We start from the raw sequence: 16,130 nt of genomic DNA, 5'->3' as shown, positions 1-16,130 counted from the left end.
CTTGTTTATTCGCTTTCTTAATAATGTCTTTTGATGAACAGTTCTTAATTTTAGTAAAATTCAATTTAGAGCTTTTTCTTTTATGGCAAGTGTTGTTTTCATCCTGGTTAAGAAATTTTTGTTTAATCCACAGTTATGAAGATATTCTCCTATACTTTATTCCAGACACTTGTTTTTGCTTTTATGTTCCATCTCGTTAATTTTTACAACAAATGGTGTGAGATAGGGGTCAAGGTCCATTTCTTTCCCCCAAATGGATGTACAATGGCTTCAGCATTAGTCACTGAAAAGTCCATCCTTTCTGTACTGAATTGCAGTGGCACCTTTGTTGAAATCAAATGGCCATGAATGTGGGAGGCTATTTCTGGAGTCTATTCTTTTCTATTTCTCAGGGTTTTTTAAAATTCATTTTTTTATCATTATGCCAACATCATACCTCCATTAAAATCTGCTTGTAATCATTTTTCAGTTTAAAAAATCTTTACCATATCAACTTTTTTAGCAATCCTTCAATGTTTGACCACTGGATAATAGAATCCAGAAGTCTAGCCTCCTCCTCACTCACAATGGCCATCCTTCTGTTCCCTGACCATGGCCCACTTTTTTCCCATTTCAAGGACCTCGTACACACTCTCCTCTCTGCCAGGCAGCCTCTGTTCTCCTGGTCTCTGCCGAGCTCACTCCTACTCATCAGTTAGGCCTCAGCTTAAATGGCACCTCCTCAGAGAGTCCTTTCCAGGCACTCAAATCTAAATTAGGTGACTTTACTTTCTCTCATGGTGAGGCAGGATAGAATAGGGAACTAAGGAGGAAGGGGCAGAAAACCTAATAAGCCTAATAACACCACTTGGTAAGAAAAACGGAGGCAATGGCCTTCTGACTAGCATCAGCTGGCTGAGTCACACAGCAAGTCAGGAAGCAGCAACCTACAGCACTCCTCCTGCAGCTCACAGCACAACCCTGCAGGTCACAGCTCACACCCAAAGCCTGTGCTATTAGAAGGTGCCCAGCAAAGAGGGGAGGGGCAAGAGGGGCAACCCTCCACCCCCAGCTTTCAGGTTACCTTGTACCTCGTGGACAGACACCAGAGGCTAATCACTGCTGGTCAACACACCCTGCAGAGGTCATGGACAGCAGCCAGAAGCCAGTCATCACTGGACAGCGACCCCCACACCCCTCAACCCCTACACTTCTAAATCCCCATACCCCTAAGCCCTTGCTTATCAGTGCAGACCCTGGAGCCCTGTACCCCATAAAACAGGGAACCCCAGAGCAGAAAGTACACATCTCTACCGTGAGCATGCCTGCACCCATGTCTTGTGTGTATACTTATCATTCTTCGCTTTATCCCCCCAAAAATTCTCTACTTGCTTAATTAATTTGCGGCTCATCCTTAAATTCTTTCTCTCAATGAAGCCAAGAACCTGGACACCGACTCCAATAACAATGGTACTTCTCACAAATTTATAATTATTATCTGTGTAAAATCTGTCCTCTCCAAAGACTGTAATTAGTATCGGTAGAAAGGTACCATGTCTATAGTATCCCCAATTACCCAGCCACTATGACTGCTCACAGTAGGTGATTAATAATTACTTATTTGAATCCTTATGTTTTCATTAAAGATGAAATCCCTAGAGAAGTTTTTTAAAATTTATTGAGAAAAGAGGTGCTCAGAGTAAAACTAGGGCAAATGTATTTATAGGGAAAAAAAGAAAAGATGAAGTGGGTTAGCTGGTAAGTGAACTGTGGCTTATGAAGGACTTTCTGTCTGCACTTGTGTTCTCAATCCTAAGATTACATTAAGTAGGGGTTCTTTTCAATGTACTCCATAGCCATAAAAATCCCCTCATAATCTTAGCCACTTGGTGTCCAGGAAGAAGAGAGGAAGTGAGAGTACACAGCTTTGGAATTAGAACCTGGGTTCAAGGTCTGGCTCTGCCACTGCCTTCCTGTAGAACCTGGGGCAAGACACCTCTGGTAAGCAAGTTTCTTCATCTGTAAAATGAGAATAATAGAAGAGTTGCCTTCCCAGTATTGTTGAGATGATTAAATGAGAGAAGGCAATACGTAAAGATTTAGCATGATGCCTATCACATAGTAGGCACTCAAAAATTTTTAGCTGTCAGAATTATGTTGTTCTTAATGCTATTGTGGTAGGGAAAGGGAGAAGACAACCTGTTAAAAGCTTCAAAATCAAAAACTTCCATGAATGCCCTGAGAGTTATGATGACACCAACAACAGATTGTACTGCTTCATAAAAAGATAGAAACTGCAGGTTAATTGGGAGGCTGGGTCGCAGGTAGCTTCTCCCAGGGATCCCCTGACCTTAGCCGCCTTCTTGCAACCTTCCTGTGGCACTCTTGCCACGTGAACACACGGCTCTTTCCATAGCTCGCACAGGGCGGCAGGAAGTTCTCTTTATCTGTTTGGTGATAACTAGATACTGGCTATATCCCAGGGGTACCCAGGTATCCACAGCCACTGAAGTGCTGCTGTCACTGGGTAGATGGCTCTATGTTAGTGGCTTCCAGGCTGAAATCTATACTGCAATAAAATGATAGTATGTACCTGCCACTATCCTTTACATATATTTGCGTGTATTAACTCATGCAATGCTTACAATGACTTTATCCATTAGACAAGAAAGGAAATGAACTGAAATAGGGGAAAGACCTTCCCACAAAATGAAGAAAACACATAGTGGTTAGAGTAGATTTGTGCTTTTATGTTACCCGGGAAAATGGTGTTTTTCCAAGAAACTCAGGGGAATTTCAATTATTGTGTTCTTAAAACCTCCCCAAAATTCTGTTTAATTTTCTTACTAGTCTCAGGTATAATGACTAGGAATGGAGAATTCTAAGTCCTTCTATATACATATATATATTTTGATCACATGTATATCAGGAGGAAGCTTATTCCCCCGGGGAGAAATCTCTCTTCCTTTTAAGGAGACTTCTTCCCTGGCTCTGGGGGCCCGGGCCCATTATGACGCTGTGATTGCTGCCAGCCTGTGAGCTCCAGGAGAAGAATCACAGCCATCGTTTCCTTTGTGGTAGCCCCAGGGCCCAGCCCAGTGACGGCTACATAGTAAGAGTGAAATGAAATGATACCCTTGAGATCCCTTCTTCCATGAGTATTTTGACATCTCTATCAGGAGAAGAAAACCAAGAAACACCTGAGAAAAATAGGAGACTTGAGAAAATTTTGAAAAGAGTTAGGACTTTTACCAAAAGAGTATTCTACCTTCCCTCCTTCCTGACGCTTCCCACAAAACTTGTCTGTATTTGGATTTAATTAGCAGAAATCTGTCAAAAGTACAGACTACTGAGGACAAGCTGACTATAATGGAATAAACAGGTATTTCAGATTTCTAGCGAGAAACTGTTTATTTTGTAACAGTATTCTGGGCTTTATTCTGTCTTCAAATATGAAAAAGGAACATGTGAACACGGCTAACTAAAATCTAAGAAAATACAATTGAAGTAGAAAAATATTTGCTTGGATCCTGTATGTTGTTTTTTTCCTAGTGGTTAAAATGGGAATTTTATGTTGTAGAGATATTACCACAATAAAAAAATTTTTAAAATAATAATAATAATAATAACAAATCTAGGCAAATCAGCCACATGAAAATTTTCAAGTGGCATAAAATCTAAACATTTTAATGAGTTATTTCTTTCATTTTGTTTCCAAACCTTTTTCCTCATTCTTCAGATAAGCAAGAACATTAACTCTCTTAATAAATGTGTTTTCAAACAAGTTTTCAGAATTGAAATAATGTATAGCAAGTAAATACTTGTGAATAACAATAAGTTCCCAATATCGTTGTCATTTTGACAGAAGTGTATTAACTTTTGGAAAATGTTTCTACTGAACAACCACAGTTTTTTACTGACTTTATTTCCAAAACATACCTTAAGTTAAACTCATCTTCATTACCTAAAAAACCTAATTTTTATTGTTCCTTCTTCAAAAAGTTTTCCGTAGCTGACTCTCATTTCTTTCAGTATTCTAAGTCAGAGGTTAGCAAACTATAGCCCATTACCTGTGTTTTTAAATAAAGTTTTATTGGAACACAGCCATGTCCATTCATTTGTGGATTGTCTATGGCTGCTTTTTACTACAATCACAACACTGAGTAGCTGCAACAGAGACCATTTGGCCCACTAAGACTAACATATTTACTATCTGACCCATTGCACAGAACGTTTGCTTTAGGCTATTATTGGCATTGAAATATACAAAGTGTTCAAATCTTGTACTTAGATTTTTTTTTCTATAAGTACCTTATTCATTGGTCTCATGACTGGGTATCATTTCCTCAAGGTCCCTGAGTATTAGAATTGCTTTTTATTTCTTTTTAAATAAGAAATGAAAGTCTCATCATGTTAAGTGGGCTTAAGACTTTTATATCAGAGTCCCAGCAAGTATTCACCCATGCCTATGCTGCTGTTACTGAGTATAGAAAGTGTAGTAAATTACTAATGACCCGAGTTTACATAGGCCCTGCCCTTTACCATGTAACTTCGCATTGCCCTCCCACTTTGAGACTGGGCTTGCCCCTAGGACTTGCTCTGGATTATAGAACGAGGAGGACATGACGCTGGGTCAGTTCTGAGCTTAGGCCTCAAGAGGCCTTGCATGTTTCTCCTTGCTCTGCTTGTTCTTACCCTTCTCTTTCACCAAGAGGAGGACGTGGCTGGCATAGCTCACTGGCCCCAAGAGGAAGACATGAGGTGAGTGGTATATACGTACAATGGAATATTACTCAGCTGTAAGAAGGAATGCAGTATTACCATACAGGGTACCGTGGATGAATCTTGAAGACCTTCTGTTGAGTGAAGTAAGCCAGGCACCAAAGGACAAATATTATATGACCTCGCTGATATAAATTAAGCAAATTGAGCGGAGTCTCTGTTTTGTTGCATCATCATCTTGCTATGTGACTCAACTGCACAGGCACTGGCTCGCTGTGCGAACACTCGGCTTTCCACATGGATGTGCTTTTTACAGGAGGCCCCAGGGAACAATCCTGGGTCTAGCTTCATTTTATAGATGAGGAAACTGAGGCATAGAGAACTTAAGTAATTTGGCTAAGATTACCCAGCTAGTAAGTATCAAAGTCACAATTTAAACCAAATGTCTCTGCTACTGGAGCTCAAGAGCTTAACTAGTACATTATGCCAAAAGGAATATACTTTTCTTATGAAAGTCTATAATTACACATTTATATTAGAAAAATAACTTTGAAACCCATCAAAGAACAGTCATTTTAGGAAGGGGAAAATAAATCGCCAACCCCCTGAGGTTCTGGGATTGAGGAATGGGCAGAGAAGATTCTGGAGGGATCAAGGGCACTCTGCCCCCACCCTGCAGCCTTGGGGAGAAGTGACTTATGGCAGGATTGTGCCCCCTATAACCAGTGGGGTCACCTCACTCCTGTCATCCGCCTAGCCAGCACCCTAACCTCTTTAAGTCACTACATCCTTCACATTCTTTATTCTGAGACTGCATCTTCACAGTCTTCACCCTGCCCAGGTCCTAACGATTCTTTCTCATGTTTGTTGTCTAGCACATCTTTGGCCCACTCATGCCAGTGGTCCTGCTGAGATTATAATTCTAAAGGACAGATTCATTCTGAGCAGTACCCCACATAGTGCCTGCCTCCTGCTGAAAGGTTCTTAGGAAATAAATTAAAACAAACAGAATGGTAAAGAACTGCTCTCATGCCAAGTCCAGGAGGACCCTGTGACACATCCCCAGACCCTCCCTAAAGAAGCTACTAATTAGAGGCAGGTTATTACAATGAAAGTAATTTTAACATTAAAGAGAAAGAGAGAGACTTGGGTAGGTCAAAAGCCTCAAAAATGAAACGGCTAATTAAATTCATGAATCTGTATGTGTATTTGGGTGTTCATACAACCAGCATCATCTTATATATGAAAAAAAATAGGAATCATAGACCACGTAAGCCCTTTAAACATGTTAGCAATGGCATCCCAGAAAAATAAAACTGCTCCCTCACAAACTGACCTTCCAGCAGCACTGAACCCCACATCCCTTCAGACTCTCATATACCACTCCAATTCACACGTCAGCATGAGGTACAGTTCCCACGCAAAATATTATAAAGATTAATTCCAGGGAGTTTCTACACCATTAGATCTTCAGGGTACTTGGTGTCATTGCAAGCCTGGGAGCACTGACATCAATATTAGGGTGAGTAAGATTCACACTGAGGCTCTCAAATCCCATTCTGTTATTGACTGTTTTATGAAACCCCACAGCCAGTGCTCTCTGGCTACTGCCTGCTCCCACTCCTCGGGCATGTTCCTGGCAATGTCATGCTCTGATTGACCCACTAGTCATGGACCTTGGCAGAACTCATTTGCAGTGGCAGCTGTGACTGCCTCTTAAAGCAGAAAAACCTGTCCAGCATTTCCATTCTCTCATAGGAAACCTAAGAGGAGTGCTAATTGGCATGCTGCATCTTTTCCCTTTTAAAGTAGAAAGTGAGTGGCATTTAGTGATAAATCTTGATAAATCCCAATATGAACTGATATACTAGCTATCACCCCAATCCCAAAATCATGTTAATGATAAAGTGCACATCAGCAATCAGGTTTAATATAAAGTAGGAGGCTGGGGATCTCCTTGGGCTAAATTACTATCAACTATACGCAAACACTAACTGTAAACATACCTTTTAGAACAGAAGATAGTAAATAACTGTTTTAAAGTCGAAAATCAATAGCCGTCTAACTAGCAAATGCTTTCAAAGTGTGTGGGAGAGAAAGGACAGAGAGATGCACTCTTATTAAAGGGAGACAGGTGAACGGCCCTAAGGACTGTTGTTTTAGAGCATCAGGGACCCTGATACTGAGAAAAGGAGACAAAATTTAAGCATGGTCAAACTTGTTCATTATATATCCCCTCAAAACATTCATTCCTTCTGTTAAAAAAATGTTAATTAAAATGTATTGCCAATATTCCCTAAAGAGAGTACTTTTTAAACAATGCAGAGTAGTGAAACCCCTTATGTTCCAAACATAAGCTGTGCCTGGTTTTCAGTCTCAAAATAATTTGCCAACTTCCAATTTAATTATGACTGAGATTCAAGTCAACTGTTTAGCGTTCTATAGATACACTTTCTGTAGATTCCAGCTGGCAGTAAGTGGAAAGTTTCCAAAGACCTTGAAACTATACCATGGAGTGAAAAAGAGGAAAGTAGTAAAAAAGGGAGAAAAGAAGTGAAGGTACTTTTCTTTACAGTTTGACCACCAAAAGTATAATCAGATATATTACTTTCTCTGTGGTAATCTCTCTGTCATTTAAGATTTTTCTAAAATCTGCTTTATCTTTCTTGGAAATCAAACTAAAATCCACTCTTTTTACAGTACAAGGAAAAGAAGGACTTCAAATTTATCCAAACAGAGATGTATTGATATCTTGAGATAGACTATCTAATTTTACCACTAAGAGCACTCTCAGTTTGGTAAAATCATAGAACCATAGTTTCCAACTCTAAATGCAGTAGTACACTAATGCATTCCAATTGGTATGTATAATGTTGTCATTAAAATTCAGATACTACCTTCGATGAGAACCTTGAAGGGTTAAAGAATCAAGAAGCCTTTTGAAAACATCAGGTGATGTTGCATTTTAGAAAGAACAGAAGAGGGGAAAGCATAGAGCGAAGTTCTTGGTCTCCTACCCAAAAGGGACCACTATTGGCTTTAAATTTTGTCATTCTTATGTTTGTCAACTTTGGTCTTCCTGGTAAATGTCCTAGGCAGATCAATAATAATATGAAACTACATAACCAAAACGGTTAAATAAGCATTGTCTTTCAAAATAAATTCATTTACATAAGAAAATCTTCTGGTACCACCGTGAAGTAGTCATCAGGTACAGAGCACACAAACCTTCAATTCCTATGTATCTCTTAACAAGGGTGCACGTGTGAGGTGTAGGGCCCAGCCTCCCAGCCCTGCGAGTTCTGGGTGGGAAGGCAAACCTGAGCTCACTGGAGGTCCTAGCAAGACAAGAAGAACACAGCCATCGGAAGTAAAGGAGGGTGCAAAGTATCTCTACATTACATGGACTTACCCACTATTCCACTCTCCAGAAACCAAAATAAGCCCCTCTTATTTTAGGGGCTCCAATATCCAAAGACTCAACACACCAATCAACACAGACTACAGTTTCAAGGGAGCAGCCAGCAGGGCCTCTGAAGCTCTGGCTGCTGGACGGGAGGTTGGCTGTGGGCCTCTGGGGCCCCTGATCAGATCAAACCAGGTTATTCCTGAAACCAGCCTTACCCATGAACAAACCTTCTCTATAAAACACAACTGTAGGCAAAGCATTCTAGGGCTAGCATCCAAGCCCAAACATTTCCCAAGTAAATAGGAAAAAAATGAATTAAAAAAGCCCAAGCATGCCTTATGTAACAACAAAAAACTACATCATAAGGAGGAAGAAAGAGTTAATTTGAAAAGTACATTAACACAAGTGTATTGTCATGGAGATGGGTGTGAAGGAGCAAGAGAGCGCAAGGCCAGAAATGGGATTACAGGTGTTCACCCACAGTCACAGAGGACTCCTGTTAAAGTGCTTGGAGAGACAAACCTACTTACCTCCTCTTGGTTAAACTGAGCTAGGCTCCTACTACAGTCATGGCAATTTAAAAATCCCATTATACTGGTGATATCTATAAACACGTTGATACATGAGATATGCATTTTATGCACCCATGTGATGCACACAGATTATAATGTTAACATATTATAATAAATGTAAAACTATATTACCCAGTGGAAAAGTCTCTGCATCTTTCCTCATCTTTAAAGACGTGGCCAACCCTGACTGTACAGAAGCTGAGTTAATGAAACGATGAGCGAACCTTGGTAGTCTTCAGCGACGTGATGAGGGTCCATGTGCTGCATGAGTTCCCAGGCTATTCACGCTCCCAACGCCCTGAGATTTCAGCTTTTCTTCACTAGGTGACTAGCAGTGGGAAGGGCTGCGTCCTCTCCTTAAAGGAAGGGCTTGGGCCCTGGCTTTCCTCCCGGGAGTCTGAGGGCTTGGTCGACTGGCGTGTGGTATGTGCCAGCCAAAGGGTGTGCCACAGCCCACTCAGGAAGAATGATGAGTTTCCTGCACGAGTCCAGCTCCTTTCTCACACACAAAACCCTCAGCCCCTTTTGCTCCCCACCCCATCTCCCACCACTTCTGAAGACCTCTTTTAAGAAAACATCAGCTCCCTGACACGACACCCCGCAGAAAATTGTCATTTCTGAGAAGCTGGCATTAAAACATGGCAAGCATATCCCCCAGGAACGTCCTCCACTCTGCATAACCCAGAATCCAGGGTTTGGCCACTGTCATTTCACAATAACTCACACACATGAGACAAAGAAGGAGAGGGATCAATTTTTCCAAGTCTTCTGCCTCATCTTTTCCCTTAAGGAATTATCATCTTAACCAGCTGGGCCTTTTTCTGTTATTTTAATACTAGGATTTTTTTTTTTTTTTAATACTGTAATTTGGAATGCCCTCTTTTTACTCTCAGCCTAGCTGTTCCTCATGGCTTTGGAAACTAAGTTCCCTGACAAAGCACTAGTATGAGACAAGGCATGGACTTTGAGCCTTTTTATATGACGTGCCCAAGGTCTGAAAACAATGACCTCATCCGGAAAGGCTCAGGAAAGAGGCATTTTTTCCTTCAGTCAGTGGTGCCCTGATGTTCAGTTGGATTACCCGCCCCCACAATCCAGCTTTTCTCCAAACCTTCGAACATAGCGATTTTGCTTACTGGAAAATTTATGAAGGCATCCTTTAAATGGTGAAAGACCCTTCGAACTAATCTCCCTACCATCCAATAATTGGCTAAGAGGTAGAAGCAAACCAGCATAATTACGTGAGGATATAAAATTTAATCCCTCTGATAAAAACATAACCACTAGCACCCATTCTGAAAAATTTAATGTATTAATTTAATGTATCCATTAAAAGGAAAGACTATTTGAAACATATCAAGTATAAGGTTTGATTAACTGACGATCCCCAGCTTGTTCTCTTTCCCACGCGCAGGGCCGTTTTGTTTCATTTTCTTTTGCAATGGCTGTGGTGGCAGCCACGCTCATGGTCACCCCACACTGCCTTCCTCCAGCCCAGGCCACTGCCTGGGACTCTGAGCCCCTGATAAGGTCCTCCTGACTTGGCAGTATCACCAGGCGCCCAACAAAAGCTCACAACTGGATCACCCGCTGATAAAATGCTTGGCATTTGCAGAGCTGTCACATGTTAGCTGCTGCCAAAAGGCCAGTCGCATTTATTGAAATCTTCTGATTAAGTCTAATGCCTGGCATCTCAGGACTGTGATTCCATATATTAGTCCTCATAGTTTTTTGTTCGTGGCTCAGGAATTTTACCACCCTAGTCACCATCCTCCAGATTTGACTTCTGTTAGTTGTACCAGAGTTGGTGGATTTATTAGAATTACTAAACCAGCTGCTTAAAAACTGTTTTAAACACACAACTGGTTTCACGTTAAATGGCAGTGGCACCACCACAATGCCGTTTTAAGATCTGAAACCCTGCGCGTGTTCCTTACCCCCCATAACTCAATCATCTGAGAAACCAGGAGCAGGTCTTTCCCAAACCATGCTCCTCAGAATCTTCATGGGAAGGCGACTGTCAGTCAGGAAAATTGATCTTTAAAAAAGTGCATTAAATTCATTTTCACTGAGAGTTGAGAAATGCTTAAACATCATTAAACAGGGTTCTTAACCATGGACTTCTCAATCATTAATATGCAAATGTGCCTTGTAACTCTTCAAGAGAAGACTTGGATAAGTAGCATTTGCTAACTTTACAGAGAACCCGTAATCCCAGCCCAACTATTAATTTGTCACAAAACAGAATTTGGAAACACTGATCTAAGGAAGGAAATGGATAGAAGGGATTTTAGAGATCATTTACTACGTAGTTTCAAAGATCAGAAATCTTAAAGCTGGAGCAATTTAGGGACTTGCCCCAAGCCACACAGAATGTGAGGAGGGTCACTGGGATACCAGTGTCCAGCAACATTCCGATTTGCTGTTGGAATGGCTACATGAGGCCAGCACACTTGGCTCTGGTTTGAAGTAAGAAATGATTTGCAGTAATGATATCATATGCTGGTAACACTGATGCTGCATGTTCTTAGGCAAACATCTTACAACAAATTATGTTAAAAGACCTGACCTAGGTCACCTTTGCTATTACAGAACCAGGAGGCAAAGCCTGCCACAATGTAATTATAGTGGGACTGAAAGCGAAAAACAGCAGATATCAGTAACAAAACATTCACAGGATCCTGATTATGTTTTTTAAACTAAGCAGAAGAGACAGATACTTGAGGCCAATTGAATTCCAGAAGAAAAATGGTTCCATTGAGAAAGAAGGAAACTAAATTTTTTAAAGGTCATATTCAATAAAGAAGAAAACTTTCTAAATTCTACCTAGAAAGCCCTGGGGGCGGAGTTAAGTAATGGTTTGCCGTTTCCCTTGAACTTGTGTTCCCAAAATATTCAATTAAAAGCCTAGACCATTGGCCCTAAGCCAATGTGCTCTGACTGTGGACGAGATCAATTTTCAAGAACTTAAAAGGACAATGAAGTTTGCACACTGAGACATAAAGCACTCCTATTACACATGATCGCTAAATAGCTCAGCTTCATAAACTGCAAAAAGAACAGCCTAATATTTCTAGCTAACGTGTACTGAGTGCTCACGCTCTCAGGTGCTGAACACAGATCTGTCATTGATTTTGTATAACACAGTCTGAGGCAGTAGCATTGTCAGTCCCATTTTAAAGATGAGGCAACTGAAACTGAGAGACATTAAAGAACTTATCCAAGGTCATTCCTCTAGCAAGGGACACAGCTGGGAATTGGGCATGTCTGAACCAGAGAAGAATTTTAGAACAGCTCAGGGTAAACCATTAAATCAGAGAAGATGCTAAAGCCACCTGTAGGCCTGTTTTTTTTTAAAGGCAAAATAAGTGAAATGAGGTTAGCAGTACGAAAAGTTGTAATACGGCCAAAAGCTGCTGAAACTTTCTGCAAAAAGTCTAAACACTGAAGATTCTATGTGTAAGAGTGTATGTGTGTGTGTGTATTTGTGTGATGGGGCTGGTTTTTATTGTTGACGTCAAAAGAATAATTTTTCTGCATCACATTCTGTTCTAATGAGATTCTCTGAATTAATCTTAGACACAAAGAGACTGAGTAGGTGCGTCATCCCTGTCTCTGCACAGGTGGTGGTGAGGGGAGGACAATTATGCAGGCTGCTTCCCTCACCTCAGGGTGCTGCACAGGGCCGTGTTCCATGTTCCCTATTCAGTGGGAGTTGCCATCCAACATTTGCACAGTCCAGGAAGAGGCAGGACACGCAGCTTCTTTTCCTGGCCTCACTGCTAACTCACCTATTAATCCAGCCAGATCACCAAAGTGGCTTCCAAATCTGTAAAGTGGGCCAATAAAAGTTACTCTACATCAGAATAGGTGAGAGATGAGGGTCCACCCATCTTTTCTAGCAACTCTTTTTCTTTTGTTTTTCTTTTTGCTGGTATTTTTCAAAAAAGGGTTTGAGATGAATTCTCTAGCATGCAGGAGCTGTACGCCAACATTAACAATAGACTGCAAGGGGATACGATAATGGGTACATGGGAATCCATTCCCTGGCTTTCTGCTTATCCTAATTACTTCCTGATGCTGCCCCCTAACATCTGCTACCACAAAATAGGGGTTAATATTTAGCAAAGGGTTATTCTGTCCCATGCATTTATTACATACATCTCTCAAGATCAGGGAGTGGTTTTAAGCAATACGTCTACTAGAAAACAAGGAAATAGGAGTAATTTTAAATGTTCGACACATGTTAAATGCATCACTGTGACTCCAAATCACCATTTAGCATGTGCTGTATTATAGCATATAAAAACTGCCAACCCCAGCGGAATGTTAAGTTGACACCCAAGATAGTCAAAGCCTCGCATAATTCAATATCCCACTACTTTCTGGTTGTACCAAAAAATAAACAACCAGCAAATGATTTCCCCTCTTTAAAAAAAGCATTTACACTTAAAAATGTTTCTTCTAGAGCTACTGAAAAATTTGCATTTATAAAATAACTGATAAAAATATTCCTCTGGATTGTACAAGAAGGGAGAGACAGGGACCACTGATAAGCCATGGTATATGGTGTTAACCAGACTTTCTCTCCTGCTACGTTAGAGGTGGGACTCTCCTTATTTTTAGTTTCAGCATTGTCTGCAGGTAAATCTTCTTTAGTTTCTTGGTTAGCCACTTCAGCTTGTTTTCCCTTTGCTCTCCTTTTTCTTTTTGGTTGCACTTTTTTGTCTGAAGATTTATTCTTTCCTGCTGCTTTTTTGGCTTTGCTTCCATTTTCACAGGAGCAGATTTTGTGGATGGCCTCACTGACCTCCTTTTCGGTTCCTCCTTCCCCATCACTTTGGCTGAGCTAACCTTCCTTTTGGGCATCTTGGCGGTGCTGCAGGATGCGGCACACTGAGAGCCTTCTCAAAGCCAGGCTGCTGGCTGCTAACACTCATCCCACTGTCCAAATTGCTGGGACCAGCAGTGAGGTCACTGGGAACCCTGAAGCATTACTCTTGAAATTTAAACTTAGCCTAGTATTATAGGGTGCCTAAGAGTTAACTCCTGAGAGCCTCCTTGTTGCTCAAATGTGGCCTCTATCTAAGCCCTCAGCATGGGACATGACTCCTGGAGATAAGCCTCCCTGGCACCAAGGGATTACTACCAAGCACCAACTAGCAATGCGAATGGAAAAAGACCTTGACCACAAGGAAAAAAGGTGAAGACAAATGAGTTTATATGGCTAAGAGAATTCAAAGTGAGTCAGGAAGTCATTCCAGAGGTTATGCTTATGCACATCTCAGCAGGATCTCATTGACAGCCAAAGTAGATACTACCTCGAATAGTGGGGCTCCTGAGGGCTCTGGAGACTTCCAGTCAGGGAAGATAGCTCAGGAGTTTGGTGCCTTGCCAGTGGACCCTACTTTGGAATTTATGCTCCCCAGTATGACAGAGTTGGACTCAGCTGTGGTTTCCTTACACATGGCTCTTCTGACCCTTCTATCTGAACCAATAATTAGTACTAGAGTTGATAGGTGTATGTCCAAGAAACTTATTTTTGGGGTCTTCTTGTACCAGCTGGGCCCTGAATCTCAACAGAGTTGCAACACCTACTCTCCAGTTCATTGAACTCACCCAGGACAACTAACAAGGAGATGATGATGGACAACGACCATCCCAAGGAAGGAAAAAAGTCTACAACTGCAAGCAAGAAGAGTCCCATCCATCTGCCCTATTGGATCGAAGCCCTTTCTCCCTTAGAGGTGAAGTTGGCATCACCATCCCAGAATCCTCAGGATTGGGGAATGAACTATGGACTAAAGTACACTTATTGGTATTCTGCTATAGACTTACTGTGATTCTACCAATGGTAGAATTATATCATTGATGTGTATGCTGTGGTCACTGGAGGTTCTGAGAGCAGGAGAGGGAAAAAGAGGTATAATATGGGGGCATTTTCAGGACTTGGGAATCATTCTGAATGACACTGCAATGACAGATACAGGCTATTATGTATCTTGCCATAACCTACGGAATTGTTTGGGAGAGAGTGCAAAGTACAATGTAAACTACAATCCATACTTAGTGGCAATGCTCCAAAATGTGTTCATCAATTGCAATGAATATACCACACTAATTAAGGATATTATTAATGTGGGAAAATGTGGGAGGTGTGGGGAGTGGGACATATGGAAATCGCCTATATTTTTAATGTAACATTTATGTATTTTAAGTATCTTTAAAATATGATAATAAATAATAAAAAAATAAATAAAAGGCATTCTGTATTCCCTGAAAAAAGCAACAAACATTTGTCTTTCTTTGAGAAAGTTGTAATGAAGTCTGAAAGGAAAAAATTACCACAGAAGGAGATTCTACCTTTGTCTCATTGTAAGAGGATCAAACAACAGATAAAATTGTCATGACTTATTAAAGTGTTGATTTTTATGATTTCCACATTAATTACCATTTTTATTTGGCTCACAACTGATATAAGACCTCAGGAGTTGCAAAATATTCCACATATAGCATTGTCCCCAGAGACCGAAGGAAGATATTTATTGACTGCTATACACAGAGGGCCACATCTTATACTGAATTTTTTGTTGTGGGAGGTTAGGAAAGCAAAATAAACACCTAGACAACATATGCCTACCCTGCAAATGTTGTTACTCTATTCCACTCTCTCCTGCATCTTTTACTGAATATAAATCACTACCAAGCTGATTCTCTTCTCTTTGGAAGTTGCATTCCAAGTTAGTGAGGAGAGACAATATACAACTTTTTTTTAGGAGGTACCAGAGATTGAATCTAGGACCTTGTACATGGGAAGCAGGCGATTAACCACTTAAGCTATATCTGCTTCCCTGCAACATTTTAATGAGAATGAGAATGTTGCTCCACACTGACTCCAATTCTTCAACTTTCCATTTTAATTTAGGGGACTTTAATTTACTGTACCTTCCTAATTTACCCTACCTAGTTAACAATTTTCCAACAGTAAGACAGTCATACCTATTCTCTAATGAAAGCAATCTTTATTTATGGTCTCAAGCAAGCTTACTATTGCAAAGATTTCCTATTGGCTTTTAAAACTCTTAATGTCTTGCCCATGCCTGCTTTCAACTCCCATCTAAGACCATTTACTTACTTCAACAAAGGGAGTAGGGCTAGTCTGAACTTAAATGCATCACATTATAAAAACGAATCAAAAATCCAAAAAAAGAAAAGAAAAATCTTTCTACTTCATTCCTTGCAATGATGGTATTTTCCAGAAAGTGACGTTCACCAAAAAGAAAGCAACTCCAGTCACAAAAGTCCAAGTTCAAGAGCAAAACAATATGCATTTAAACTTCTCAAAATCAGACAGAATTGAGGGGCCATGCTATACTATTTTAGGATTTCTAAGAACCAAGGGGTTTTGAGGTCAAGGGCAAAATTATCTTTAGCAGTCAATTGCTTCT

General features: G+C 40.6%; 1 protein-coding gene across 2 annotated transcripts in view; it reads right to left on the bottom strand.

Annotated features, from left to right (window-relative positions):
* Nucleotides 1-16,130, bottom strand: part of ABLIM1 (actin binding LIM protein 1) — a 316,566-nt gene that overhangs the window by 215,236 nt on the left and 85,200 nt on the right. The window contains exon 1 of one of the 2 annotated variants that reach the window (XR_009186068.2): nt 8,815-8,860. The exons of the other annotated variant lie outside the window; for it this stretch is intronic. The gene's annotated coding sequence lies outside the window, so the exon portion shown is untranslated. Of the gene's footprint in view, nt 1-8,814; nt 8,861-16,130 lie in introns of those variants that run through there. 2 annotated transcript variants of the gene reach the window in all.

Source organism: Dasypus novemcinctus, chromosome 6 (assembly GCF_030445035.2).
Source record: "Dasypus novemcinctus isolate mDasNov1 chromosome 6, mDasNov1.1.hap2, whole genome shotgun sequence".
Lineage (NCBI taxonomy): Eukaryota > Metazoa > Chordata > Mammalia > Cingulata > Dasypodidae > Dasypus > Dasypus novemcinctus.
Note: the sequence above shows the minus strand (reverse complement) of the source record. Positions and strands in the feature narration are given on the sequence as shown.